Consider the following 16442-nt stretch of genomic DNA (forward strand, 5'->3'; position numbering starts at 1 on the left):
ATGAGATTTGGAACAGATCCTCTCACCTCCAGTCCTAAAAGAAACATCTGGGGAAAAAAAAAAAAATAAATCAACCATTGCTTTTCTTTTGTGCAGAAATCTGTTTTAGACCAGTAATGTTACAGAGAATTCTTTAAGTTTAAAGCAGATACAAAAAGGAAAACCACAGTGAAGGTAAGGTATGATATCAGGTATTTCAGACATAGGTCTTATCATATACATGCCTTGTGTATGTTTTATTCACTTTGCAGAGCCACCACCTGATTTGCTACAACTGAAAGACTTTTCCTGAGACATGAGTACTCATCTGAAGTAGCTGGCATATTGCAGGTTAGATATATATTACACTGGCAGAACTTAAATTGCATGCTTATCCTCAGCATGAACCAAATACTGTCCTTGAACGTGCATGAAAAGTATCCTACTAAGTTCTGTAAGAGCTGGTAATTCACTGTTAGGAGCACAAAATGCCTCCATCTTGCCTGGAATTTTGAAATTTGCTTATTATTATTCTCATCATTATTAATGATCTAAAAGGGAAGAAAAGTTTTCTTCAGGAAACTTCCTCCATCTAAGAACATTAAGATCAATGGGAATTAATGATAACTTGGACTATCTAGAATTTTTTTTATTATCTTTAATGTAACTCTTCATTTACAGCCTGATACTAGAGCATATGAATGAAAAAGAGTTTATAAAACAAATGTGATGTTACAGAAAAATATACTGGTACAGAAAAATATGAATTTCATGATTGAATGTAATTCTATGAAATTTTAGAGCAATTATAAATAAGCTGTAATACATTTGTATGCTTAAGAGTTTCAATTTGATAATAATGAAGCTAATTTAAAATGTCAAATAGATTCCAAAATACAGTTTTATTAGTTAAAGTAAAATAATGAAACATTAAAATTTTAAATATCTAAGAAAGTGGGTAATAAACTGATATTTATTTAATGGAAAAATGTATTAATGGTAAGTGTCTTTATCTAGGGCTAAGAATTATACTGACTGGATTTCATTCAGATAGAGAATCAATATACCATTAAAATCTATTCCAAGAACATACTTGTCATCATAGAAGTACACTAATATTTTGCTGGTTCTCTGAATAAAACAAAATACAGCTCATACAGCTCCTCAAGTTCTGGGTCTACACACATTTTAGTATGAGTTTAAATTTATGCATGAGGATCAACTTGGTGAGATTCATGGGTGTAATTATATTCTTTACCCTTAAGTGATTTATGCTCTGCATCTTGCAGATAGTTTTCCATGAAATACAGAGCATCATCCCACTGTCATAAGTTACTGTAGGTCAATGGGGATAACATCAAATAAATAATGATTACTGAATCTTCAGATCCACTTGCTAGACAGCCACCAGTTTCTGTGCATCACTTGTCCCATCTTCAAATAAAGAAAGTACTATTCATGTCCTTTAAAATCTGTGGACAGAAAAATGTGATAGAAGACTAAGTGTGCCATTAATTTAATAGCAGTACATTTTCCTTTTTTTTTTTCCCCCCGGTCAAACACTTGCATTAAGTCTTTTACTACATTAAAATGTAATATAGGTTTTTATATAATTTAATCAGAATAATTTTGTAATTTTGTCTCTTTGACACAACAGAACATGAAGATTACATGTAGCTGCAGAAGATTAACTGACTGGAAAGAAAACATCACAAATGCTATTAAAAGAGAAAGATCAAGAAAATACACATTCCCAGAAAGATTTTTATTTTACTTCTGCATAGATACAGAAAAAAACAAACAAAGAAGAAACAAACAACAATTAGCAATACTTAAAAATATTCTTTCAGTGGCAAAGCCAACCAAAGGAGAGCATTCCAGGTAGTACTGTGAGTGCAAGAAAGAATGATGATTTGAATGTTTCTGTTTTTGATCTAAAATCTCATGTATTTTCTTAATTTGTTTTGAAGAAGAATGACAGCCAAAGAAACAGCAACATTTATGCAGCAGCAGTCATTTGTGGTTTTAGCTGTATTTTGCATAATAAGTGACAATTTACTTCAGGACTCGGTGTTTCAGACCTGTTCAAGAATATATTATGAAATGAATAATCTTGTGCACAGTATCACAAAAAATACAATGAAAAACAAACCTGATTTACAGAACTCATAGAGCCTACTTACTCAGTTTTGGTGAAGTTGGCAGATTACAAGATGTGTTCTAATTTACTGATAAAATAGTTCTACTATGAGAGTTTTTCCATAATTGACTTCAAAATTGTTAATCTCTTACAGTCGTGTAACAGGAGCGCAGCTGGTCAAGAAAGACTGGCACTTGAAGTAGCTCTTCTAAGCTTTGCTCTGAGTCAAATACCCACTTCATCATACTTGCACTGCTGATTTCACTGTCATCAAAAGCCATTGGGCAAATAAAACTTTTGCAGGTGATAGAAGTAAAACACTGAAAAAGATGTCCTAAGACATTATAAACTTTCATTTCTCTGTTCCTCCATTTACTTACGAGCAATGGAAGAGTAAGAATACATCCCTATCCTTTGAAGGCTTACTTGAATTGCAGGTTTGAATAGGATGCAGAAATCCCTGTTTGCAACCAGGGAGCTCTAATGTCATGATAAAAATTCAGATAGCTCAGTTCCGGAGTGAAGCTGCATTTGCAGAAATACCTCAGGCCCTCTCAGAAATGCTGAGTGCACATAATAATATTGATGCAATTAAACCACATTTAATTTTGGAGCAGGCTTTGTTAACACTTTATGCTAACATCTCCATGCTATTCCACTTCTTCGAATAGACATACACTTGCACAGGCATCCCTAGGTAAGAGAGATTGAAGGGCTAGTACCTGAAAACGACATTAAATTTCTTTATGGCAACGAGGTAATCCAGAAAGTTGTGAGTCAAGAGTCTTCTTTGTCTCTGAAGCCATTATGGAGCAATATAAAAAAATAACATAGACAAAAATAAAAATCTCATTGATACGATTTGGGGGTCAACACATGGCATAGTAAAACAAAAGTGTTCAAACAAACTAACAGCATATAGTTCATTGTAAATATATTAAAAAGAGTATGTGAGCATCACTGAATTTCCAAAGCATTCAAAAATCTCTAAAACTTGAAGTACATCTGTACTTTAAGAGCAAAGGCTGAGAGCCTCAGACCAACTGAACTTACAGCCCAGGAGAAAGATCCTCTGGAGAATAACTTACGAGGAAAAGAAAAATGTTGTATTTAGTGGAAGCGTGGAAAGGTCACAGAGGAGCAGATGTTTTCTATTGTCAGTTATACATACTTAAAGCAAGATGAGTAGCCAACAGGGTTTGTGTATGGTTTATACTGGCAGCAAGTAACGTAATAATAATGGCTTATAACAGTGATTCATTGCCAGGGTAGAAGTACTCTTCTTCTGCTGGTTTTTTTTTTTTTTTTTTTAAACATAGCTCATTTGCAGTTATCTTAAACATGCTTGCATGCTGTGTGAGAATGCATCCATTATGATGTGAGCATACTCTAACATAGTGGAAAAGATTAAATATTCACTGTTCCTCATATTTATGACAAATGTTTCAAGGTTTCTCAAGGCAAAAATTTGCACACGGCCAACTTTGAACTATTTCTAGCTGCTTTGTTTTGAGTGATCCGTTGTTTACTTGCAGTTTATATTGCTTTATTTGTAAGGAACAAGCTATCAACACTTTTGCCCTATTTCCAAACATTAAATAAGAAGAGTTGTTAATAAGATATTTCTCTTTTGAGTTTTCAGGTAGTAATACTTAATTTTCCTATATTGAAATTTAAGAATTCAGAAATGTAATGAAATAGAATATTCTAAGTAACATGATTGCAATTAATATAAAGCTCATTACATACATTTATAAAATGCCATAAGCAATCTGTATTTTGAGAGGACAATTGAAACCTATTTTTGAGACAATTTTCAATTCACAGAACAAAAAAATAGATGGAATTTTAAAGATTTCAGATTCACTGATCCTTCAAAGCAGATGTCCTCGAGTGCAAGGTGAAAGAAGAGATTAGAATTGTTCTTAGGATACTAGAAATGATCTGCAAATGGTGTGGGTTCATGTTAATGACAGTGCTCCTAGTTAATGACAATTTAAATATTTCTATTACTATTTTCTTATTTTGTCACAAGAAAAAAACACACTGAAATTCCTTTAGTATCACAACTATCAACAAAAATGTAAATTTTTTTCCTCAAGAGTGAGAAACAGAAGAAAACTGGTGGCACAGTAAACTACATTTTTAAAGCCTTTAGAAATGTACGTAATACATAATTATCAATACATGGGTTTGGATATGTTTCCTTGAGGCTGCGAGAATGGCTGCTTACCATCTGCAATAGCTGCTATTCCTGTACACAGAGTAAGCCCAGCTGACTGTTTAACAGAGCCTCTTAAATTGTGCTAGTAAAGCATTAAATCACATTCTTTTTTTATTAGAAAACATGGGACGTACAGGAATCTAAAAATAACTGGGGAAAAAAAATAGGTTTTGAAAATCCCAAACAGATTTTTTTTGGTTGTTTGTTTTACAAACAGATTTTACCTTTCTTCATAAATAGAATTATTCACTACTCACAAATACAGTAAAACTAGGATTTCAGCTGAGCCTTCAGAGGAACATCTAGCCAGTAAGCTTTGCTTATGCTGCAGACAGCTACCCTGAGGAGTGATTTGAATTTAAATGTGGCTCCCTTATTAGTTTCTGCTAACTGCAAATATCCCAGGCTCTTAATTAAGTGGCTGAGTAATGTATGAATGCTCACTTCTGCTTGTCATGCAGAACAAAGCAATGTATTTAGATTCCATGCACAATATGAAATGTAATGACACAGGCAACAGTAATTTAGAAAGCCTTTTATTTTTTATTATCCTTGTTTTGCTAATCTCCCACTCTTTTTTTTTTTTTAAACTTGGAGATGTTTAATGTTTGGCTGCTCCAGTGTCACAAATATTTGCCCAAACACTGGTCATTATCTAATGAATTTTTAGATTAAAAGGAAACATACATTACTAAATACATAGTGTAGAGATAAGTTGATAATTTGGTTATAATTTTTATTTGCTTTTAAGGACTTCTTTTTATTACACCATATACCAGTTCAGAATAGGCTCTGGACAGTATGTGTTACTTGTTATATTTAGATTTCTATCTGCCTTAGGCAGTTATCTACTTGGACAACAATACTAAAGCTCTACTCACAGCTCTGAAACTCTTATTAATATTTTGCAGAACGGTCCAATACAGAAATATGGTTTGGGAATATGTTTTATCTCATTTGTCTTTAGCCAATTTATAAAAATTAGACATGCATTCATGGTCAGTTCTTGAGCTAAAGAATAAAGAGAAATTAATCCCAGAATATTTGACACATTTTAGGAGAGCAGCAGTTGCCTTCTGAAAGTGCCTACCTCTCTCTGCACTGACCACAGAGGGAGTTTGATTAATTAATTTAGACTAAATAATTTTTATGTAAAACTCTTCTAGAAATACCTTATTTATTGTTGTTGCTAGCAAGTATTTGAAGAAGGTTAAAAAAGAAAAAAGATGAAATCCATCTCACACTCCTTGATGGTGAAGTTAAAACTAGAGAAATGTAAATAAGTTAAAAATTCTATGTAGAACACTGTCACTGAACTGTATCCTGTCAGAAAAAAATAAAAAAATGGCACTATGATATAACTGTTCTTGTCCATGTAAACAGCTTGTGGACTTTGGCCCTTGGTGACATATATGTTCCTTCAGATCAACGCAACTGCAGGAAAAAAAAAAAACTTTCTTTCACCTTACATGCTGAAAATAGAATTAGAATAACTAAATAGACCGTAAAATAATTAAATGGAGAACAAAATTTTCATTTTCAATGATATAAATACAGACAGAAAAGATAACTTTAAAACTGTTAACTAAGTAATTTTATCTACGTTTGAAAAATAGATTAATGAGAAGTGAAGTGTTTGAGGACTTGGTTTTACTCTGGCAGTTATTCTTCATATTATTCATCCTTCTCTAAACCTGGCCATAATTCTGAACAGTGATGAAAAGCACAATTTGATAATGTCCAGAAAAAAAAATAATAGACTAAACTTCCAACCCATATATTTTCTTTGTTTTAGTCTCCACCATAAATTTATTATCATTTTATGAAATTATAAAAATAAAAAAAAAGCATATGAAGAATAAATTGCTGCAAAATTCCTTCTAGTAACAATTTATTAGGTAATTTATCTCAGATCTGTTTACATAAAGAATCTTATTTCTTGTGTATTTGATTTGTCATTACAAGCTACAACCATATTACAGAATTTCTAGGATGATTTTATAAATATACTCATTCCCTCAGTCAAGTTTTAATATCAGGGTGTAACACAAGTGTTCCAGCCCTACTATCCTTTTTTACTGCAATGAATTTAGGCAAGAAACATCAATTATTTTCAAGTTAAAACAAATTAAATCTGCATAGGAAGATTTAAGGTCTGATTGGATCAGAAAATATGAACCACTGTTTTCTTGCACTGTTTCTACAGAACTTGATTCCTTTGCACATCTATATCTCTCTTGGAGTCAAACTGTCCTACCAATTGTGGATTTCTATAATTGACTATGAAACTCAAAGTAGCAGAGGAATTAAAAAGAGTAAGGCCTAGGAGGCAACTTGACAGCACATCTTGTTGACACTTCTTTCTGTAACTGGTTTGAGTCTTTTTTATTGGATTTATTCAAGCTCAGCTTACATTGTGATGCTTCAACTATTAGAATTACAGCTAAGGTGGATCCAAACTGTTGAAAAGATCCTAGTTTCCTCCAGAAGGAACACACAGTTACGGCCTAATTTCAGTTGATTTTTTTCTGTTTCTGACAATCTAGCAGCATTTTAGAGTATTAATTAAATTATAACCTCACAAGAGACAAGACATTTTCTTACATTTATACTTACCTCTATGATATCTAATCCTATCACATATGTTTAAGTGCTACTTCTAAACACAGTATATGCGGTTGAACAGTTAAATAGACTTAATTGTCATCAAATGAGTTATCTTCATAGAAGGAATGTGAGTGGTTCCAAAAAAATAGGTCCATGAACAAGCCAGAGGTCCCTTTGGAGATAAGCAATGCACTACCACATGATGCTTCCACAAAGGCCAGCATTTTGAACAAGATGTCCTTCTGATAGAAAATTGAAGTGACAAGAGTTCAAGTTTTCTTTCATTGAGTGGCTACCAAACAGAATGAAAGGCTGCCAGCTGGGCTGTTATCTTTTATGTGGCCTGAGATCACTCCATGACTGAAATAACTTCTGAAAGGCTCCCCTGCCTGAGACTCTGATAAGTCCAGAATGAAGAGAATTTGACATCAAAATTAGCAAAAAAGTTGGTCCACTGATGTTCAAAAATCATTAAATCCTCAAAGAAAAAGTCCTCCGAGGAAACATTCAAAATTCAAACCTTCAAAAATTCAAAAAAATTCAAAAACCAACAGAATCTTAGGTATTAAGTAAACATATTTTAGCCACATGTTCCAGAGTAAGTAATTTCTTCTGTTGGAGGGACCCAAAACTGAACAGAGTATCCAAGATGTAGCCTCACTGAATCTGAGTACTGGGAGACATTACTGGACTATCCTTTAACTGGTAGCTAATTTAACATGTAATGCTTGGATACCTCTGCAGTGTTTGCACTGTCTCTAGGTAGATCGCTTTATTCAGGAAGTGATGACAAGAGAGAAAATAACTGGAGAATATTTATACAGTCAACACTTATGCACTATAGATGGTCTAAATTTTCATGCTACTATGTAGGTTGCTCCAAAAGTAATGTCTTATATTTATTTCCATGGAAACTACAACAGGTACAAAGGGCACAATAACACTATTTGATAGAGCAAATTCTCAACTACAAGACACTCTTTTTCAACACTGAGATCACCATTAGATGTGTATTTTTGTCAGCAATGAACAAAAGCTGGCATGCTGTGCTCATAAAAATGTGCACCAGAGGAGGTGACGCACTATCACTGTCGCCACTGATGAAATGCATCACCCACTACCTCACTGTACACACATCCACTGTATGGTGCCCATAAATGTTCAGCAGTTTCAATGGATGTGAATGGGTGCCATTTTTCCCACATGAAGAAATTCAGTTCCACATCTTTGCTTCAGATGGATTTCCATATCAGACATCATTTTGTCAGACTGCTCACATCTGTTGCATAGTAACAATATTTAGTGAAATATTGTTGGGAAGGTTCAACCTCTATTCCCATATCACCAACATCCACCTCTCAATTTGTGGGCCAACATTAAAAAAAAATATAAATAAAAAAATAGGAGGCATTAATTTTGGATTAGCCCTGGTAAAATTACTCTGAGTGCAGGTAGTCCACTCAGGAATTCAACTGGATCTTTCTACATAAATTCATCTCTTTCTTCCATCCAACATAGTACTAGTAACTTCCAACTATTTTTTTTTTAATTTTTCTCCTGTAGAACTAAAAATCTTCCTGCTAAACTGGAAGTGTCAATACCATATTGATTCTTTTTCCATTATTGAGTTATGGGAGATTTTGTTTTGTGTTAATTAGCACCATTGCTAATGTTACAGGAATGGCATCATGAATAGCAGAACTGCAGATAACCAGAAAATAAAAAACTTCCCCCTGCACTATTTGCAGTTTGTAAGTGAAACTCTGCAGTTTAAAATATGCCCTCACTATACTTTGCTGTCACAAATCATTAGATTCAAGAAAAACTTCTTAAAAACATTAGTCTGTGACTGTCCTAAGAACATTCCTGTTACAGAAGCCTCAAAAAGTCTAGCATGTAGAATTAAAAACATCTTTCAGTACTGACGAGAGATAACATTAGAGTTATATGTTATGAGCTATATCTATGTGGCAACATACCTGTTCTATGACCTGATGGATATTTGACAGCATGTTGCTATTCTTTTAACTGTATATAGTCTTGACATACTCAATCTTAAAGGATATTACTATATATGTTATAATAATATAATAAAAATATTCATAATATTTTAGTTATATATGTCATATATAAATGTATGTTTAATAATCATGAATCTATATAACTTCCAAAACTAATGGACACAGATATACTTTGCTTAATTAGCAGGTCTCCCTAGGTTGAAATGGGTAGAAGTGACAATAGCACATATATCCAGTCATAAACTGGATTTGGCTAGTCATCTAAGTAAATCTGCTGCTAAGGATATCATTATCTGAGCTCGGATTGTTAACTAAGTATGTCAACACATTCTACAGTCCTGACAGGAATTGCAGGGTAAACATAGTTAGCATAGGTGGTACTGGCAAAACTGCTTAATAGAAGCTGCTGAAAAAACAAAATCTCTTCCACAACTCACTGCTAGACTAATTCTGATTTTGAAACACAGAAATATTTCATTGCAGTAATGCCGAATACTTTTGATTTAACAGAAATGAACATTAAAAGTATGTGAAAGTTCCCTGAAATCTCTTCCTGTCCCCTGTAATTTGGTTCTGTGAGACATTTCAAAATTGTAGACTCAAATTTATATGTATGGATTTTCCCCAAGTAAAGGAATATCCAGAGGGATACATTTCTGTAAGACATCCTGAATCTGATGACTGCCACTCTTATGTCAGAATGAATATATGTTTTATAAATCCTTACTGAGCAATAGAACATGGTCTATTAACTCAAGGATAGAGCATGTAGACCAATATATACTTATAAACATTATAAGATAACAAAAGAAGCATATGTTAATATGCTTAAAAACATGTAGCAAATGTGTGATCTACCAAGCTATAGTTGCCATTGAAAGAGAATAACACAAACACATACATACACACACACACACGCACACACACACACAAAAAAAAAAAAAAAAAAAAAAAAAGGAGCAAAATATTCTGTTCTTTTTAAAGCATGTAGCATATGCACTCGTCTGCACTTTTATTCTGGGCAGGAAACTGAATCTCTTTTCCTTCAAATGAAAAGCAAAGCAAACCCCCTAAGCAAATCATGAATTCTTAGCTTGCAATTGTCTTAAAAGAAAAGCGGTCAGAGTTCCAGTATTATCTTGTATCCTGCTTTGAGTTTCGGGATTTCCTAATTGTAATACTCATGTAGAATAAGGAACTAATAATAATAATGAAATTTTTTATTCTATTTTTCTTCTTCTGAGATCTTTCCTAGAGATCTGAGAAATGTGCAAAGCATTTGTATTATTATGTTTATATTTACTTAGGAAACAATTTTGGTTTTTCACCAGTAATTCTGCTTCCTGCTGCTGAACTTGGTAGGAGCTGCAAGTATTGAAAAGATTAATAAGGGATTATTTTGAACTATTCCAAATGAAGATCTTCAGAATACGTGTGTATTTATACATACAATAAAACTAGTCTAATATACCAGTGCAGAACAGAACAGATGTATAGTCATGCTTAAAACTACATTCCAGCATAACTTTCTCTAGGAACTGAAAAGACAAAATAAGTATTCTCCTGATTTGATCTCTCCTGTACTTAATTTCTTTCTCGTTCTTTGTACTGAGATATTTTTTACTTCAAGTCAATAATTATTGTGCCTAGTTTCTTTTTACTTCAATGCAATAATTAATCATAATCAATAATGCTACTGCAAATGGAAATCCAGTGATATAATAATAAGTATAAAATGGTGCATGGTTGTTTGAAGAATCTAAATAAGCTAACAGTTTTACTATGGCCCTCCTGAACATTTTGAAAATATTATAATTTGTGCCTTTTTTACAGATGAGGATCATTCATGTTGTACTTCCACCATCCACATACAGAAATCCACACATACACAGTTCTATGAACAGGATTCTCACAAGACAGAGATAAAAATAAAACACTCTCTATTTAACTAGTTATTCATAAAATCTGGAATCTTAATCCTGATGAAACCAAGTCCATCATTCTCTTTAGTAAGTTTGGTTACAATCTCTTTTCACTTTTGTCTGATAAGTGAAAAAAACAAACATTTATTTCATTCTTATTTCATAAATAAAATTTATTTATTAGAAGGTTATACCTCAGTAATCAGTTCACAGGTACAAATCTTCTCACAATATATGAAATCTTCCAGTGACCCTAGGTTTTTTTTTCCACTTGTAAATCACAGGATATATACAATACTATATTAAATGCTGTAATGAAGATGATAAAAAGGGGATAGTATTGTGGAAAACTGCCATTATCTATAATAAACACCTTTTGATTCATTCAGAAAAGATTGTGATGGCTTTGGAAAAAGTGTGTCAAATATTTTTTTTCTAAAAAGACAAGAATTTTGTGAATTCTATTCAATATTTTGCACCTAAAAAAAATTATTATGCTTAAACTGTTATGCTTATTATGCCCTGGAGATATTCAAAACCAGGCTGGATATAGCTCTGGGCAGCCTGGTATAGAGATTCATGACCCTGAATACAGTAGGGGTTGAAACTAGATGATCATTGTGGTCTTTTTTAACCCAGGCCATACTATGATTCTATGACTCTATGATTAAAACTAGATTTTATTTAATGCGTTGGTGCAATAAGAAAACAACTCAAACCCCTTTAGCTCACATTAAAGAAAAATGCAGTTTTGATACTCTTCAAAAGATTCGATAATAAACCAGTATATAGTTTATGAACAAAACAACCTACTAAGTAATACAAAGACTTTGACCTCAATCGAGTTATTAAGACAGAGCTCTCAGCCGAACTTTAATTCACTGTTGCCTTCTTAAAACACAATTCTACTCTGTATGCTGTTATTATGAAGGACAAGAATTTCACTTACCTTTCAGTTTTCATGTTTGCAGTCCAGCATTGAGGAGTTCATCAGTCTGACTGGTAGAGTATTTCATACATAAATATAATAACCTAGGAGATTTATAAGAAAGCATCAATACAGATGCAAGAAATATCCACATCAATTCAGAAGCATACTTCATGCTGAATAAATGCTCACTCCAGGGCTTATTCCACTAACTTATTTCAGTAACTCATTAACACCTACTGTTAGTGGAGCCGAGTCAGGAGAAGTAATATCCAATCCTTTTTGGGTGAATTACTATTATTAAACTCATTTCAGATAAGAATTTTTCAAATCAGAGTTAAAAAGTGGTGCTGTAACTAAAGAAGTAGTCCTGTTAGGACAGGCAGTTATATTGGGGTTAACAGCTAGATCTCATTCACACTAATTGGCTAATGATTTTGACTGTGTTGAAAAGCTTTAATTGTTTTATAGCTGAGAATTTGCGCTATTAAATAATGTACTTCTTTGTATCTCTCATAGTTTCTATGGAAATAAATAGAAAGTATTACTTTTGGAGCAACCTACTTAATATGTTTTAGAAGGAAAGGCATTATGAAATAATTATAGTTATTAACCAAGTATATTAGCCTGGCTTTTGAGACTAATGAAGTCTTTGTTGCATAAGATGATGAATAGAGAATTATAATCTAATGTGAAAAGAAAGTTTAAATGTAAGATTGAAATAAAATTAAACATTAACCATTCATTTGTGTGAACATACTGAATGCAATGTGATTTCAGTAATATGTCAATAATATGTATTTTAGTTTTTATTTTGTTACAGTCTATTTATTTATTCATTCATTTGCTACATACAGTAATTAGACTTAACATTAGATTTTCTGAAATAATACATTTCTAGAAGTTATGCACAGAATTTGTCACAAGGCAGCACCTACTCCTGGGTCCAAGCACAAGAATTCTATGGGATTAATACTGAAAGGGCAAAATACAAGACATGGGGTGAAATCACATGGACTGTTTAAGGTCTGTTAAAATTAGTCAGATGGAATGTTGAAATTGAATATCCCTGCCTGTAATTTTTCTGTACCTTTAGTATGGTTTTTGTAGAAATAAAAAACACCAAGTAAAGATAAGGTTAAATTAAAAGCTGTAAAAAAGAATAATGCTATTATTTCTATTTTTATTATTATTACTAGGATGAATATTTGCAATTGTTTCCATTCATTCACTTCCCAGCAGGTGTCTCTATACTTCAGCTTTACTGAAAAAGAATGAGGAAGCCAGCTAGTTGCATCAAAATTTCAAAATAATAATAAAATTTTAGAAAAGTGAAATAAACTGTACTATAACGTTGTATGATCCAAAAAAATAGGCTGTAAAGAGAGTCTTGTCCTATGACATTTTAGGTACAGCCATACACACATTAATATGATCAAATATGGGTTTATAAACTAGTGATAAAGAAACAAGAAACAAGAAAATATATTTAAAATGATGCACAGAAAAAGCAGTGCTACAAGAAGTAGAGTTTGAGATTTTTATAAGTTCTAGAAAGATAAGTAATCTTTCCTATTTTCTCATATATAAACTTATAACCTGTCTAACAAGTGCTAGAACTTATCTTCATCAGTAGCTAGAGTTAAAATGTTAAAAGTCTTACAAACAAAATATTGCAAACTTTGCTGGGAACATAAATGTGGAGGTTAATCAAGATCGCATGTATCTGGATGGATTTAAGAAAGAAAATCATAACTAATGAAAGAAAACCTTAGTTATGAATAACAGTTTGTCTTGGCTCAAGGCAGACCACAGTAACCTCATTTCATCTACAACCAGATTTTAAAATACAACTTTTTATCACATAATTGGCAAAGTATAATCTTTTTAGCTAAATAAAATTTATGTTTACATGGATCCCAGCTGCATTTCTGCATTGATCGAAGTGTAATGAAAAAATCTGACTTAATGTATAAAAAGCCTAGAATTCTGCTTTACATTTGGTTTTAACTGCAAATTTCATGGACAAGAGCACTTTGAGATGAATAACTGATGATGCTGAGAAGTATCTAAAATTCCTTATGGATTGCACAATCTGGAATTAAATCTCTGCAAAGTTGTATTTTAAAGTCTTATTGTTCACAAGGACTCAAGGTGAGTAAAAGCTAATACTCCCCAGTTTGTCCATTAATCTATAGTTCACTGAGTATTTGATAAGAACTCTATGATCCATAAAAAAGGAAAAACATGACAAGTTTTATTGATTGTCTCATAAAAATGGTAAAAAAGTGATGGATGACAGACACAGTTAGAACTTTGCAGTGAGCAGTTACATTATTCATGGTATATTAGCTATAATAATTTGTATTTTCAGCACAGGAACAGGAAGTGATATAATACCATACAACGTGTCATTTGCATCTGATCCACAGTCTGCATTAATTCTTGTCTCCTGTGCAACCTCGAATGCAAGGCAGTGCGTGACATTTACATTCTTACTCCCTATGTATTTTATTTATAGACTCTCACTGTTCAATATTAGTTATAAAGATTCTCTCAGATCTCAGGACCTACTCAAAAACAAAAGACTTTGGCCATAAATCATTGTGTGACTGTGGTTTTCCTGCCACATTAATCCTTAAACTTTAAATATAAGAGCAGAGAGTAGAATGTTGAAAGTTAATGACTCAGAGAAGACCTTTACCTCACAGTGCTGTCAAAATACAGAAGTTTAAAAGTCAAGCTGGGGAAACAATATTCTGTGATAGAACAAAGCTGAGAGTAGCTTGAGGGCTTCAACATAGACACACAGACTTTGGACATTTATCTCCAATCTTTTTTTGCTATATTTCTGTCATAAACATTTACTGTGCTTTCAAAATCTCTGCTAGAGATTACATCCATAATTGCTAATATTCAATTGATAAAATAGTATTCATCTGTATAACAGGACTATCATGATCACTGAAAGAAAAGCTGGGAAAAACTTTTGTGGACTCAGTTGCATAGTAGACTTGATACTTGCATACTTGCCAAAGATGACTTATTTGTTGAACTGACTTCTGAGAGTTTTACTGTGTACTAAATAAAAAGGGTTTCTATCTTCAGTTACAGCACTCAAGAGTATACATGCCAAGTCATGCTTATGTTAAATATTTGCTGAAGTGCTTTTCTGAATCAGAGCCATAATTGCAGCAATTTGTTTAGATCATACTGTGGTTTCTTAAAGGAATACAAATTCCAGAAGGAATGACGATTTTAAAAGTCAGCATTTGTTTTTTAGAACTTTTTCTTGGTAATAGGATTTATTTCCATCCTCTTCAAATATTCAACATGGGATGGTGTAAACCTGAGTACACAATACTAATATTAAGTTATAAATTCTATTTAAAAAGCAGTGTTTCTGCTACATATCCTTCTTTAAAGATCCCATGCCACTACTAAGTAAAGTTATCACATTCTTTGGAAGTGTGACCTGAAAATTAGCCAGTGAGCAGTTAAAATCAATGCTTTCCAGCACTGTCATTCTGAACCTAGTCAAGTATTCAAATATATTATCTTCCAGACTACATAAGGCCAACCAGACATGCAGAAACTCTGTAGAAGGAGAAGACAGGAGACAAAGGATGAAATGACTGCCTGTCAGCCCTGGGAGTTGTGCAGGATCTTCCCTCTGGGGCAGTTTCTCAAGAGTGTTTGTTCTCTTCTGCCTTCTTGACTAACTGAATGATTGAGCTTCTGGACATCCATTTGCTGGAACAAATCATCTTATTCTGTCCTGCCAGTGAATGAGCAGGTGGCAGGGACGACACAGTGCCAAGTAGCAGGCTACAGTCAGCATGACCTATTTTATTTTATTTTTTGCATAACACACAGCCATTACAGAATCTAGCACACTTAATCATGCACTTCACGTAATTGCACATTGCTCATGTGTCAGCCCTGGCTGAAACAAATCCTACCTAAGTATCATTGATGTAGTCTAATTGACTAGAAAGTCAAGGGGCAGTGAAAAAGATCAATGGTGGAGAAGATTTTTGTTATCACATTATTTTTTTACTTACTATCTGCTTGGTATCTGTGAAGATGTAAGCTTTGAAAATAGCATAGAAAGTAGAACTGTGAACCACTTAACCTAGAATGATAGAGTTTACACTTCACATGAGAATTTTCATAACACATATTATACTTGCATAGAGCTACATGGAAATCAGTAGACTGTACACTGATATAATTTGTAGATGAACCACTTCATATAGAACCCATTCAACCTAAGGAAAGGGCAAGATAATCTGTATTGCACACGCTCAGAAAAAATTATATATAAGACTGAGGATGAACAGGGACAGCTGTGGAGATGAGCAACATTTTGTATAAGCAGCGTATTTATTGAGATTTGGTTCCTTTAGTTCTCTCAAACTCAGTTTGAATTAGGCATCTATTTTAATGGCCTTCTAAAATTTCTTTCAAGTATTGTATGAATTAAGAGTGCTAGGAATGCATTCTTAATGCTGAATCCTCTTTGTCAGCCTGCTTATTCAGAGAAGTTGCTAAAACTGTACTACTGAGAAGCAATTAAATGGAAGATCCCTTCCCTTCCCTTCCCTTCCCTTCCCTTCCC

The 16442-nt window shown here is 33.0% G+C and overlaps 1 long non-coding RNA gene across 1 annotated transcript; it reads right to left on the reverse strand.

Annotated features, from left to right (window-relative positions):
- Positions 1 to 1020: 1020 nt before the first annotated feature.
- Positions 1021 to 12162, reverse strand: LOC122180819. Its single transcript, XR_006179233.1, has 4 exons — positions 12062 to 12162; positions 11843 to 11925; positions 2842 to 2915; positions 1021 to 1451 (listed from the first exon to the last, which is right to left on the reverse strand). It is a non-coding gene; the product is annotated as an uncharacterized LOC122180819 (long non-coding RNA).
- Positions 12163 to 16442: the final 4280 nt, after the last annotated feature.

This window comes from Lagopus leucura, unplaced genomic scaffold, assembly GCF_019238085.1.
Source record: "Lagopus leucura isolate 7727_CA_CO unplaced genomic scaffold, USGS_WTPT01 Super-Scaffold_1, whole genome shotgun sequence".
In the NCBI taxonomy this organism is placed as follows: Eukaryota; Metazoa; Chordata; class Aves; order Galliformes; family Phasianidae; genus Lagopus; species Lagopus leucura.